The sequence below is a fragment of the Phycodurus eques genome, chromosome 1, assembly GCF_024500275.1.
Source record: "Phycodurus eques isolate BA_2022a chromosome 1, UOR_Pequ_1.1, whole genome shotgun sequence".
Taxonomy (NCBI): Eukaryota; Metazoa; Chordata; class Actinopteri; order Syngnathiformes; family Syngnathidae; genus Phycodurus; species Phycodurus eques.
The window spans coordinates 43,054,544-43,067,561 of NC_084525.1; the positions used below are offsets into that span (position 1 = coordinate 43,054,544).

The 13,018-nt window shown below is 46.0% G+C and overlaps 1 protein-coding gene across 6 annotated transcripts in view; it reads left to right on the plus strand.

Annotated features, from left to right (window-relative positions):
- Window positions 1-814: 814 nt before the first annotated feature.
- Window positions 815-13,018, plus strand: part of scn8aa (sodium channel, voltage gated, type VIII, alpha subunit a) — a 162,201-nt gene continuing 149,997 nt past the window's right edge. For 4 of the 6 annotated variants that reach the window (XM_061693436.1, XM_061693466.1, XM_061693427.1 and 1 more), the window contains exon 1: window positions 815-906. The gene's annotated coding sequence lies outside the window, so the exon portion shown is untranslated. Of the gene's footprint in view, window positions 907-1,116; window positions 1,348-13,018 lie in introns of those variants that run through there. The other 2 variants (XM_061693485.1, XM_061693445.1) reach the window with 2 other exon arrangements.

Genomic DNA, 13,018 nt, shown 5'->3' on the forward strand with positions numbered 1-13,018 from the left:
CGTCACGGGCATGTATGGCTGCCACTGGAACTGGTTCCCATGTATTTATTGACGATGTGACTGCTAACAAAAGCAGCAGGATGAATTTTGCCGTTTCTTTCGGGCAATACGATCTACTTGTATTCAGCTAAACGCTTCAGAACTCATTGGAGAACGCTTCACAGTGCAGATGGACAATGACCCGAAGCATAATGAAAGCTGATTAAAAGATGATTATTGAGTGGGTGTCCCAATATTTATGGACCTGACTATATATATTTTACTGGATGTTCAACTAAGATTATCACCATGGCCAGTGAACTCTAAAAGATCTAGGCTTTGATTATCAAGACAACATCAATTTAATATTTTTTTATGAAACCTTTTACAGCTTGAGGGTTCAATGAGCGTGACAATTTGACTCTGGAACCAATTAGTTCAAGTTCCATTCCTTCCTATGGAATTTTGTGTGTTTGTTTATTAGATCATTAGACCAACGTGGAAGTTGACCGATGTTCAACCTTCTTGCAAGGCTTTCTGCATGTGCAGGTTCCATGCGATCAGCATTCCTGCAACCGAACTCTCCCCAGTGGCACGCAAAAAGAGACGTCGCGTGTTTGCGCGTGTTTTTGTGCGCACCGCACTTGCGTCGGGCTCTCAATCCTAAATGACCTTTAGGATTGGAGCAGGGGGCAGTGGGTGACACACCCTCATCAATGATGCAGGGAAGCCGCTCGTTCTGAGGAGGGCTGCTGCTGCTGGAGGTGTGTGTGTGTGCGTGTGTGTGTGTAGGGTGGGGGATTGGGGGGGGGGGGGGGGGGGGGGGAGACGGCAGCAGCAATATGGCGACAACCGCAGTTTCTGCCAGACCATTCGCAACTCTGCAGTCCCGCGACGGATCCACGGTTTCCCTGTGACGCTTCCGAGGTAAGCGCACTTTCTTTCTCTTGCATGTGGAACTCGTTGTGTTTGTGTAGGGGGGGTTAAAGGCAGCTACCTTTTTGCTGGGGTTGAATGTCGCAGAGCTGGCCCCGCATCCTTCACCCCCCCCCCTCCCCCGCCCCCCTCTTTTATTTTTAATTTTTTTTTTTTTATGTTAGAGCTGAATGTGTGTCTTCAGCATCGTCCTCTCACGGACTAGACGAACGTAGAAAAATGTCAAGTATTTATCATATGTGCTAAGGGAGGAAGGAGCGCGCATCGGACGCAGCATAAGATGGCTCCATTTTAAACTATATATATATATATATATATATATATATGCACATTGCGGGACACTTGACTCCAGTTTAAAAAAAAAAAAAAGGAAAAAAAAGATGATTTTCACATTGCGGGACACTTGGCTCAACCTTGGATGACAGGATGCATGTGAGTATTCCTTCCATGCGTTTGTCGTTTTCGCTCTCTTTTCTCTTGTTTCCTCTTATTGTTAAATATGTTCGCACGCGCGTACGCACGCGCACACACATTACGTGTATTGATTTGCCAGTCGACGAGGCTCCACGGGTGTGGTGCACAGCCTTCAATGCAACGCGCAGGGGGGGGGAAAAGCGGACTTGTCGAGCGCCCGCGTAGAAATGTTTTGCATGTATCACCCAAATGATGATAATGCTGCATATGGCGACTCTTAAAAGATTGTGTTGTTGTTGTGGTGCCACCCACTGCAGCAGCCGCCTGCCTGCCTCGGTCAATGTGCTGCTTTTTTTGCGCACTCGTCATCCGGTGTTACACGAACGTCGTCGTCACCGCGACGCATCCGTTCGCCTCATAGCAGAAAAAGCCCAATTGTGCGTGTCTGATGTTGTGGGCTGTGTGTGCAATCATGATGGATGTTTTTTTTTCCCCCATCCGCCGTCGAGGGCCTGTCTTATTTTCTGATATGATTTTAATTTTATGCACGCGCGCTGTGTGTGCGCGCGCGCGTCAGCATAGCAGCAGAAGACTCAGTGGCTCTCTATTCCGGGGTCCATTTTAAAAACAGACGTTTTTTTTTTTTTTTGTTATTTTTTTTTTTTTTTTTGCATGGGAGATGCATGTTTGATTGTATTGAGATAGCCCGCGCGCGCGCGTGTGTGCGCGTGTGAGTGTGCGTGTGTGTGTGTGTGTGGGAGAAATATGAGGGAGCTTCTCACGACCAACATGTTCACATAGGCGGTGATGGGAAAGCGTAAAAATGATCCAAATCTGCGCTGTCTTGAAAATGTCTAAATTTTGTCCTTCGACTTGAATGTGTCGTTTTCCTGCCTCACACGCGTTGAGTCGACCCTGAAATTTCCTGCAGCTTGAGCGCTGTCATGTAACATGCGCTGACGAAAAAAGGCTTTTTTTTTTTTTCCCTGAGTAGAGCAGCCATTCAAAGAGTTGCATTAAAAATTAAGTCATACAGAGCATTGTGGTTTTCGAGTCGAATTTCAAAACGTCTTCAAGCTACGATCCAGCACATCCGAAATCATTTAAAAAGCCTTACATTAGGCTTTCCAAAATAATTCTCCTTTAAAGTGACACTTTATACTTAAATCTGCTGCTCAGCACTCAATCAGACAAGAAACTATGGTGTTCTACTTTCGTTTTGAATCCTATTTGACACATTTGTCACCTGCAATCGGTATTAAAATGTGTCATATTTTAAATCGAGCAGTCGAGATTTTGGGCCTGTGCCACCGCTTTGAAAACGTTGGTGGAGGTAAATCATTGACACTTCAACTTGCCTCTCTGTGAGGTAAAGCAAGCATTTAAGTCCCCTCCCATTAAAATCCATTGTTTTCTGCTGTTTTAGATGTCAAAATGAGTCTGTGACATGGTTTAAGTTGGACATCTACTGTATGCAGTTTGTCGATTGAATGCAAAGGGAATTAAATGTCATAAGGCTTGCAAAACGGGCGGATTCGAAATTGCCGACGGTGTGACGTAGTTCCGTTCATTAATATTCAAGTATCTGCCCTCTGCCAGGTAATATCTAAAATATGTTCTCCGAGAGAGAGAGGGTGACTATAATCTAAGGAGACTGAATACAGACGTTCAACAATGTCGAATTTTTCGCCAGTTCAAAAAGAAACTACAACAAAGATTTTGGAGAAGCACAGGGAAGAGTTGCAGCAATACTGGCTGTATTACACTGCATTGTATTATTAATTATTGCAAAAGGTAAGACAATGTTGTACCTTTGCCAACCATATTTGCTATAAGAATAGGTTACTCTTAGGGAAAAGCCCATTGTATAAGGATTATGAATTCTTTTTTATATTATCGTATAGTTAAGTCTAATTGTCTATCGTGATACATATATCAATAGTATACTACGCATCATTATATACATATAAATATGGTTAGTAGATAAATGGTGTTTTGCAGCTACAGTGGTATCTTGTACAATGTATATAATATGAGATATTATGTTATGGCAGCAGTATACAGTGTATGGTAATGATGAAATATCGTTGCTATATTGATAATGGAATGGAGTTTTAAGGGGTAGGAACAGATCAGTTTATATTTCTTTCTACTCCCTTTCGAACATGTATTCCATTTCTCTTTTGCTTTCATTGGTGCTTTGTATTTGTTTGTATATTTGTTTGTGTGACTCGTTTGATCACGTGCACTGATAATAAATGTTTCTTTTTCTATTTTATACATGTTGGAAATAAACACACACACACACACACACACAAAATACATACATACAAATACAGTCTATAAAGTATACATACAGTATGCTGGTGTTTTACAACAATACTTGAAATATATATCTGTAAATGATGATGTAAAAAAAATAGCGAAGCTTGCATGCACTTTCGCGATCTTCGCGGCAGGCTCAATTCAAAATGAATGGGAGCATAAACTCAAAAATATCCTCCGCTCTTAATTTGAACCTAAAAATAAATATTATAATTGGTTATTATTTTGCAAATATATATTTTACATTGTTCATTGAAATACATCTTTTTAATTCAAGTTGACAGTTGACTACATGCTGCACATGCGATAAAATGATGGTGGAAGAAAGAAGCAGATGGCATTTTTGGTTTGCATTTTTGGTTCACCGCAGGTGGATAATTTAAGTTTGGCTTTGATTTCATAAATAAGAGGAGGGCATGAATAGACATTGACGATTTTATTGGAAAGTATGTTTTCCAGAGTTCAATATATTTTTGTTCCATGCAGAAATCAAATTTGGACTTCTCTGTAGCAGTTCATTGATTTAATAACTGCAACACAAAAGCGTTTTATACATACAGGTAAAAAAAGACAACGATATATGCAGTGTTATCCTCACTTTAGATGTCAAAAGGGTTTTGTGGCTGGCTTTGGATATTTTCTGTGGGAGACTGTCCAAATGTCCCTTTGTGTATTTAAGGTTGCCGACCCCTATTCTAGATGCCAGTGATATGGGACAATCAGAGCCTTGCTGTATTCCATATTTAAATTGGGGAAGAGGAGCCATCCGTTCAGAGCAAAGCTTATTTTTGTGCCGCATGAGAAATTCGACCGTCTCAAATGCCAGGCGGGAAAGACCAACTAAAATAGCTAGAAATAGGAGAGTTTGGGCATTTTGCAAACCAAATTATCTTGCAAACCAGATAAAAGGACATCCATCCATCCATTTTCTACCGCTGATCCGAGGTCGGGTCGCGGGGGCAGTAGCTTCAGCAGGGACGCCCAGACTTCCCTCTCGCAAGCCACTTCATCCAGCTCTTCCGGGGAGATCCCGAGGCGTTCCTAGGCCAGCCAAAAGATGTAGTCTCTCCAGTGTGTCCTGGGTCGTCCCCGGGGTCTCCTCCTGGTGGGTCGTGCCCGAAACACCTCACCAGGGAGGCGTCCACGAGGCATCCGAATCAGATGCCCCAGCCACCTCGTCTGGCATCTCTCGATGTGGGGGAGCATCGGCTCTACTCTGAGATCTTGCCAGATGACCGAGCTGGGCAATGACAGTGAGACCTTGAAGGGCGTGATTCGGAGGAACGGCCCCCCCCGATAAGAACCCGAGCGGCATTCTGTTATTGGACTTCTGTGCTCATAACGGATTGTCCATATCGAACGCCAAGGGTGTCCACACGTGCAATTGGCACCCTAGATCGCAGTTCGATGATCGACTTTGTGGTCATGTCATCGGACTTGCGGCCGCATGAAGAGAGGGGCGGAGACTAACATGTTACTGGCATCACTACTCAACACACCACAGGATAATCACTCAGGATAATTTTTTTAGAGAACTCTGATCATTGGGCTTTTGCTGACTTTGAGCTGTAAGGAGGAAAAAATGCTCAAATTTGGCTCGTACTTACTTTAACTGCAAAAGGGAAATACAGTCATATAATGGAGTATTTACTTGCGTTTACATATTAAATATCATTTTGTATGTTGTTTGTTAGCTTGCATGTTCTCCCCATGCCTGCGTGGGTTTTCTCCGGGCACTCCGGTTTCCTCCCATATCCTAAAAACATGCGTGGTAGGTTGATTGAAGACTCTAAGTTGCCCGTAGGTGCGAATGTGAGTGCGAATTGTTGTTTGTTTGTATGTGCCCTGCGATTGGCTGGCAACCAGTTCAGGGTGTACCCCGCCTCCTGCCCGATGATAGCTGGGATAGGCTCCAGCACGCCCGCGACCCTAGTGAGGAGAAGCGGCTCAGAAAATGGATGGATGGATGTTGTTTGTTATTAAAAAGTGTTGCTTTCTTCAGTGATGTGGCTGTCGTCATGTACGTATCATGGATTTTTTTTTTTTTTCCAGTTTATCGATTACTGCGCAGTCGCTGTTATTTATTGTTTTGGGTTTTTTTAAGTATTTGATTGTACTTTATTCTACCGCCACTGACTTCTGTGCAGGCAGTGTGAATTCAATTCCCACTCAATGGCGGTATGAATGTGAGTGTGAAAGAATGTCTGTCACGACAATATACTGTACAGTATTTGCCCTTTGATTGACTAACCACCAGTCTAGGGTGTAATCTGCCCTTCATCCCAAATTAGTTGGAATAGGCTTCAGATTCCTCTGACTCCTGAATAGGATAAGCAGTATAGAAAATGGATGCATGAACTCAATTACTTGTACAATCCCAATTCCAATGAAGTCGGGAGGTTGTGTTAAACATAAATAAAAACAGAACACAATGATTTGTAAATCATGTTTAACCTATATTTAATTGAATACACTGCAAAGACAAGATATTTAAAGTTCAAACTGATAAAGTTTATTGGTTTTAGCAAATAATCATTAACTTGGAATTTTATGGCTGCAACACGTTCCAAAAATGCTGCGACAGGTGGCAAAAAAGACTGAGAAAGTTGGGGAATGCTCATCAAACACCTGTTTGGAACATCCCACAGGTGAACAAGCTAATCAGGAACAGGTGGGTGCCATGATTGGGTATAAAAGGAGCTTCCCTGAATTGCTCAGTCATTCACAAGCAAAGATGGGGCGAGGTTCACCTCTTTGTGAACAAGTGCGTGAGAAAATAGTCTAACAGTTTAAGGACAAGGTTCCTCAACGTACAATTGCAAGGAATTTACGGATTTCATCATCTATGGTCCATAATATCATCAAAAGGTTCAGAGAATCTGGAGAAATCACTGCATGTAAGCGGCAAGGCCGAAAACCAACATTGAACGCCCGTGACCTTCGATCCCTCAGGCGGCACTGCATCAAAAACTGACACCAATGTGTAAAGGATATCACAACATGGGCTCAGGAACACTTCAGAAAACCAATGTCAGTAAATACAGTTCGGCGCTACATCCGTAACTGCAACTTGAAACTCTACTATGCAAAGCACAAAAGCCATTTATGAACAAACACCCAGAAACGCTGCCAGTTTGTCTGGGCCCGAGCTAAGATGGACTGATGCAAAGTGGAAAAGTGTTCTGTGGTCCGACGAGTCCACAATTCAAATTGTTTTTGGAAATTGTGGACGTGATGTCCTCCGGCCCAAAGAGGAAAAGTCCATCCGGACTGTTATGGATGCAAAGTTCAAAAGACAGCATCTGTGATGGTATGGGGCTGTGTTAGTGCCAATGGCATGGGTGACTTACATATCTGTGAAGGCACCATTAATGCTGAAAGGTACATACAGATTTTGGAGAAACATATGCTGCCATCCAAGCAACGTCCTTTTCATGGACGCCCCTGCTTATTTAAGCAAGACATTGCCAAACCACATTCTGCACTTGTTACAACAGTGTGGCTTCGTAGTAAAAGAGTGCGGGTACAAGACTGGCCTGCCTGCAGTCCAGACCTGAAATGTGCGGCGCATTATGAAGCATAAAATACGACAACTGAAGCTGTACATGAAGCAGGAATGGGAAAGAATACCACCTACAAAGCTTAAACAATTAGTGTCCTCAGTTCCCAAACGTTTATTGAATGTTGTTAAAAGAAAAGGTGATGTAACACAGTGGTAAATATGACCCTGTCCCAGCTTTTTTGGAACGTGTTGCAGCCATAAAATTCTAAGTTAATGATTATTTGCTAAAAACAATTAAATTAATTATTCAATTAAATATAGGTCGAACATGATTTGCAAAAAATTGTATTCTGTTTTTATTGATGTTTAACACAACGCCCCAACTTCATTGGAATTGGGGTTGTATAATTCCGTAAGGGGACATTCAATTCACACTGCTGGCGGCGTGGTGGAGGAGGTCAGCAAGGCGGGGAACATGGAGGGAGCACTGAGGACGAGGAAGAACAATGTGAATAAGGCGTAGCTTACGTGTGAGTACAAGGCCAGTGTACCACGGGTGAACATTAAATACTCTAGCAGAGGAGTACTGGAGCTGGCAGGCTTAAATGCATGTGACGCTGAAGGCTGATCGGAAACAGGTCAGGTGCTTTTTCTCAGGGCGGGAAAGGTTGAAGAGACGGCTGGAAAGGAAGGGGCACCCGGCAGAAGATCGATCGCGCAGTCATAAGGGCAGTGGGGGGGTAGATAAATCCCAAGATCCTTACTGAAAACTGGGGAAGATCATGATATACTTCCTGTACCCGGGAGAGGTCGACTGGTGTAGCAGGTGGTTGAGGTTTGCTGGAGGGTGGTAAGGCGGAAAGCAAACAGTGCGAATGACAGTGAGGACTCCACCCGGTGACAGCAAGGTGGGTCCAGTCCATAGGATTTTGTGCTTTTTGAGCCAGGGAATTCCGAGGACAAACGGGGTCTCAGGGGACGGTATAACAAATAATGGAATGTCCTCGCTGTGGTTTCCCGAGATGAATAATGTAATCAGAGCTGTTTGGTGGGTGACAGGGGAGATGAGTCGCCCATCCAGGGCAGTGACTCTTTTCAGTGACTGGAATGGTCTGCGAGGGAGTTGGAGTTGATGTGCCAATCCCTCATGAATGAAATTGTCATCTGCACCTTAGTCAATGAGGGTAATAATTTGTGAACGGGACCAAGAATACATGTGGGAACGGTCATGCGGGAGGGAGAGTTTGTGGAGGTGCTGGTGTGGCTCACCACGTCGCTCTTGGGTCGTGGTGAGCCTGGTCTTTTGGTCTCAAGGGGTATGTGGCGATGAAATGGCCTGATTTACCGCAATAAATGCGCCGTCGGGCTGGCATGGTGGCCGACTGGTTAGCACATCTGCCTCACAGTTCTGTATGTTTCTGTTGCACATAGCTCACACACACGCATACAGTCCATGCAAAAGAGATGTCTGTGACGATACAAAGGTATCTGTTGTAACTGGGCCCAGAAGCAAGCGGAGGCTGAGATGTTTGTGGCGAGTGGGTTACGGCTAAGAGTGCAGGTGGAGACAGGCTTGAGGAGTGACACATGGAACGTTCGATAAATCTTGAAAGATTATGGAAGTTTTAGTTTAACTTATGTAGGATTCGATGATCTGGTGATAGGGAAGGACCAATAAAGCAAAGAGTGAGTTTACGGAATTTGGTTTGGAGTGGGAGGTCACGGGAGGAAAGCCAAACTGTCTGACCTACCTTGTACTTAGGCATAGGGGAGCGATGAAGGTCCGCGAGCCATTTATTCCTTTTGGCGGAGCGGGTTAAAGCCACCCAGACGTCCTTCCAAATGGCCTGGATCCTGCGTAAGTGATCTCTCGGGAACCCCGCGGGAACCGCCACCGCATGCTCTTGTTCCCTAAGAAAAGGAGGTTGGAAATCATAACAGGCCATGAACAGGGACATACCAGTGGCGGAGCTGGTGAGGGAGTTGTGGGTGTTTTCAATCCAGGGGAGGAATCTACTCCAGGAAGTGGGGTTGCATGCGGCAACGCAGCGAAGGGCCAATTCCAGAGACTGATTTGCCCGCTTCGTCTGGCCGTTGGACTGAGGATGGCATCTTGAATACAGGCTGGCTGCTGCGCCCACCGCTTTACAGAACTCCTTCAAGACTAAGGAGGAGAACTGAGGACCTCGGTTCGAGATGATGTTGATAGGGATTCCGTGGAGTTTGAAGACATGATTGACAAGGAGGTTAGCAGTTTCAAAGGCAGAAGGTAGCTTGGGGAGGGGTATGTAATGGACGTATTTGGAGATAGCAAGGATGATAGAGTTACCTTCAGAGGGTGGCCGGTAACGACGTCCCAGGCGATGTGGGACTGTTAGATATATTGTAGAAGTTATCATTTATTTGCTTAGCTTGCATTAGTATTATGGACAATGTTTAGAAAGAAAGATGTCTCGCCTTCAAGAAGATGACTCAGCAGGAATCATCTGAGAGAAGGACGTGGCCGGGACGTGGCAGGTGCCATGTTTTCACCTTGAAACCCTACCCTTAGAGTGTTGTGTCTTGTAGCTTAGTACGTTATGTCTTGTAAACTTAGAAACCTCCCTATTTTCAAATAAATGCAGGAGCGACGGGAGAGATTGTTTAGAGCGTGTTGAGAGGCTGTAATCTGAACAATCTCCCATGCGCCCTCCTCATGAGAAAAAGAAACCAGCGTCTTCATTCCTTTTGTGTCTATTTTTTATAATGTTGGGCAAGATAAATCCAACAGGGACTAAGGGCGGCTCGGGATAGGTAAGGGGCGCAGCAGACCAGCTGGGGGCAGATGTGAGATCTTCCCACGGGCATAGACGGAGTAGGCTTGGACGAATTCCCAGGTGTCATTTACCAGGCTGGGCCACCAGAGGTGTTGTACGAATTGGATAGTGCCGGTGATACTGGGGTGACAGGTGAGTTGAGAAAGCCCTAGTGAGAGAGGCCCCTGCCCTAGTGTCCAAGGCGTTAAGCGCTCTTTTGGGTCGTAGAGAGCCTGGTCTTTTGGTCTCAAGCGGCATGTGGCGATGAAATGGCCTGATTTACTGCAATAAATGCACAGTCGGGCCGGCATGGTGGACGACTGGTTAGCACATCTGCCTCACAGTTCTGGGGACCGGGGTTCAAATCCCGGCCCCGCCTGTGTGGAGTTTGCATGTTCTCCCTGTGCCTGCGTGGGTTTTCTTCGGGGACTCCGGTTTCCTCCCACATCCCAAAAACATGCATGGTAGGTTGATTGACAACTCTAAATTGCCCGTAGGTGTGAATGTGAGTGCGAATGGTTGTTTGTTTGTTTCTATGTGCCCTGCGATTGGCTGGTGACCGGTTCAGGGTGTGCCCCGCCTCTCGCCTGAAGATAGCTTGGATATGTCACGTACGTGGTTGGGGCAAGGGCGAGTAACGCAAGGCAAGAACATGGTGGACCCAATTGCAGGGAGGCAAGACAGGAGTGCGGGAGTCTCAAAATAATATTTAATCTCCAAAACGTCACCAACCCAGGGTGGGCGGGAGGGGGCCTGGAGGAGGGTACAGAGTCCACCCCTCAGGTCAGTCTGGTGGCCATCCAGGCCACCCAAGGTGAGGTGGTTGGCTGAGCGGTTCAGGAGGTCGTCCAGGATGCCAAGCACCCGGGTCTTTACAGGGCCATTCAGGCGGACGGCCACGGAGCAGGAACGGGGCCTGCAGTCGCTTCCTTAGCCTGCCGTCATTGAGGTTTGGGAGTTGAGGGTACGGAAGTGGAAGAGTGCACAAGGTCTCGGGAAGATGAGCTATGAAAAATGGCTGGTACTGAACATGGTGGCTTGGGGGCAGGTTTGACTAGACGTGACTTAATTGAAGCCGTGGAACAACGTGTGGGAACAGGTGAAAAATTAAGTGACTTGTGAACAGGGGAAAAACAACGAGGGGGCAAAATTTGACCTTTACTTGGGCGCCTCCGCTGGCCACCACGCGGCGGTCCCGGGTAGATGGCCAACCGGGTGCCCAAGAAAAGGTCCGAGGGAAAGGTTTTGGACTCACTGGGGTTGGAAACGGGGAGACGTGACAAAAACTGACGAGGACGGGATAAACTAGGGAAGGAACCAGAAAAATCTAAATCTGTGTCAGAGTCAGAATCAGACAGAAGGTTAACTAAATCGGGGCCATCTTCACAATCAGAAAAATCAGAATCTAAAGAAACATGTGGATGTAAAATAGTAGGGCATGGTGAATAACTAGGACAAGTGGGGGGACCCGATGAAAAGGACAGAAAAGACTTAACGATAGGGCTTACTGGAGGAGGGTAGGTATGGATGGCAGGCTGAGGACGGTGGGAGGCAGTTTGGTGGTGTCCAGGGTGACGCCATGTTCTTCCCGCTGGGTCCTGTTCTGGTCGGTTCATTCTGTCATGTACGTGGTTAGGGCGAGGGCGAGTAACGCAAGGAAAGAACATGGTGGACCCAATTGCAGGGAAGCAGGGAGGCAAGGCAGGAGTGCGGGAGTCTCAAAATAATATTTAATCTTCAGAAAGGGGAAACAAGGATATTGGCTAAAACAAAACTGAGCGAAGTCCCACAACAGATAATCAAACCAAAGTAACAAAGAAACACTTGAATATCTATAACTGGAAACAAACTATGACCTGCGAGTAAGACGAGGAATAGATAGGGAAAATGACACCTGACAATGACATACCACAATGATAAAGACAACTGACGACTATGACATGGCAAAGACATGTGACAACGACAATGAACCGACAAGAACTGAAAGAAACCAGGGAACTAAATACAAACAGATAGACGAGACAACGAGGAACACCTGGACAAGACATGAGTGGCTGGGGAGAGCTGATTGGTCGACACAAAGTAGACGAGAACAGGTGGACACAACAACTTAATGAGCACACGACAAACATGGAACACAGGAAAACATGGAACAAAACTAAACACAACCCAAACCAAAACACAGACCATGACAGGATAGGCACCAGCAGCCCGCAGTGATAAGCGGTGAAGAAAATGGATGGATGGATGGAAATGCACAGTCGCTGGGTGACAAGGCGCTGACGTTCCTGGGGGTCTAACCTTGTGTTGCTGAGTTGCATGGGTTCATCTGATGCAGTGGGGGGTGATGAGGAGACGGTCGGAGGTTCAGAAGGTGGGCGAGGTGCTGCCGGCACGATGCTCACGGAGGATGCAATTTTACGCGCTCTTAGCCCCTTCTCTTTCCCGTAACCAGTTGTCCAGACGGATGGATAACGAGATAAGATCTTCGAGGAAGAAGAGCTCGTCCCGGGCGGCAAGCACATCTTTGAGCTGCTCTGAAAACCCGTTTAAGAAAATACCCCTTAGCGCTGCGTAATCGCACCCGCATACACCCGTAAGAATCCTAAATTCCACCGAGTACGAAGCTACGGAACCAGAGCCCTGAGTAAGCGTGAGGAGGGGTTGAGTGGCTTCCCTGACCTGAATGAGGTGATCAAAATCTTTTTTGAGTTCCGCAGAAAATGAGTTGAATGACACGAGTACCGCAGGGAAGTGTCATGCCATAATGCGGTTGCCCATTTCGCTGCTTTGCTGCGTAGGAGGTTCGTGATGCTACTTTGGATGGTTCGGTGGGGTAGATTAATGGTTTTAGATTCAATACCAGGCACCAATTGAGGAGGAATTGACTGCATGCACCTAGGTCCCTGGAGTAGGGCTCGAGCGGACGAACATGAAGCTTTTTATACGGGAGGCGGGATGGATCGGCGGCTGCGGGCTTGGAAGGAGTACTTATGAGAGGGTGGTTGGACTGCATTTTTGAAGAAAGGAGGGAAACCTGTGACATGAGATGATTCCATGATCTCCT